The 1,517-nt window shown below is 33.2% G+C and overlaps 1 long non-coding RNA gene across 1 annotated transcript; it reads right to left on the bottom strand.

Annotated features, from left to right (window-relative positions):
* Nucleotides 1-128: 128 nt before the first annotated feature.
* LOC105460192 lies at nucleotides 129-1,212 on the bottom strand. Its single transcript, XR_975787.1, has 3 exons — nucleotides 868-1,212; nucleotides 657-793; nucleotides 129-537 (listed from the first exon to the last, which is right to left on the bottom strand). It is a non-coding gene; the product is annotated as an uncharacterized LOC105460192 (long non-coding RNA).
* Nucleotides 1,213-1,517: the final 305 nt, after the last annotated feature.

The raw sequence follows: 1,517 nt of genomic DNA, 5'->3' as shown, positions 1-1,517 counted from the left end.
ATCTAATGAATTATAAACTGATCAAAGTAACATAAACGAAGGTTTATAATGACTAAAATGTAATAAATTATTAAGTTACTTTGATTTAATTCATTGGATCGATATTGTCGAAAAGAAAGAAGAACGAATTCATTTATTAAAAACTTTTATTTTCTTTTAACATCAACTTGTCGACATATAATTTATAGCTAGGTAATAGATGCGCATGTAGTAGTGAGTCGGTTGCTTGTTAAACCCTTTCAAGCGATAAGTGAACGTGTCGCATGTTCTCCATAAAACCCGTTATGTATCCGTGCTCCCCGTATTTGTTCCATACACGTCAACGTAATTCGCTTAAGATTCCTTTACGCATCTCCGGTAGCTCGAGCTCGATCTTGCCGGTTAAAATCGGGATGAGCGCCTGCAGAATGCCGTCCCCCACGATGTTGTATCTCTCGAGCACCAGAGCTGTTTCATAAAGTGATATGTCTTTGGCAGTTCAATGCCATAGCTTGATCAAGAATTCCATAGTTACCAGGACTATTCTTATCTGCAGTACTTAGAAAATTTAATGGAAAAGATTAATTTTTTGCTAAGTATAATGATATACAATACTCTTCGTAACTTTTTCTGTACAAATACTTTTTTTTACAAATATGTAGCATAAATGTACTTACAAAGAGCTCCAAGGCGATGGTTAATTGATACCACTTAATATAGTGGAATAAATAATTTTGACGATGACAAACGCTCGTCAGAGAAATCAACGATCAATCAGTGTCGCCGAAGAGTCACCAGACACTACACACGCGCGCTGATAATAAAAATATACACTAAATAAATAATGACACGAAAAAAATGACATAAATATAACCTTAGTATACATACAATAACCTCAGTACAAAATCTCCACAATGTGTCAACGAGACTTCCAAGTCAGAGATTTTTCTACGATGACAGCCGCTCACGAAGTTTGTCACAGAAAAGAGTTATCAGACATTACACATGCAAACTGATGATAAAAACATAATGATATAAATACTAAATAACCTCAATACAAAATGATAATAGATAATAAATAAGCTCAGTACAAAATCTCCGCGATGACAGTCGCTCATAAAGTTCGCACAGCAAGAGAACCAATCAGCATCGCGGAAAAGCGGCAACAAATAACTTCGAGACTTTCGAGAACAACGATACATTTCGAGTTCGACTTAACATGCCTTTTTTTAGATAGGATAGGATAGAAATATTTCTAAAAATACAACGTCTCACTCCAAGGATATGTATATGATTTTTTTATAGCAAAGAAATATTTCTAAAAATACAATTTCTTCTTTCGAAGACTCGAGCACACGTATATAATATTTTTAAAGCAAACAAATATTTCAAAAAATGCAATCTCTCACTTCGAACACTCGAGGATATGCATATAATTATAAAAGTAATAAAAATTATTAAAAATATTATTTCTTACTTCGAAGACCCGAGGACATGTATATAATTTTTATAAAGCATAGAAATGTTTCTAAAAAATG

The sequence above is a fragment of the Wasmannia auropunctata genome, unplaced genomic scaffold, assembly GCF_000956235.1.
Source record: "Wasmannia auropunctata unplaced genomic scaffold, wasmannia.A_1.0 LD326703.1, whole genome shotgun sequence".
In the NCBI taxonomy this organism is placed as follows: Eukaryota; Metazoa; Arthropoda; class Insecta; order Hymenoptera; family Formicidae; genus Wasmannia; species Wasmannia auropunctata.
Note: the sequence above shows the minus strand (reverse complement) of the source record. Positions and strands in the feature narration are given on the sequence as shown.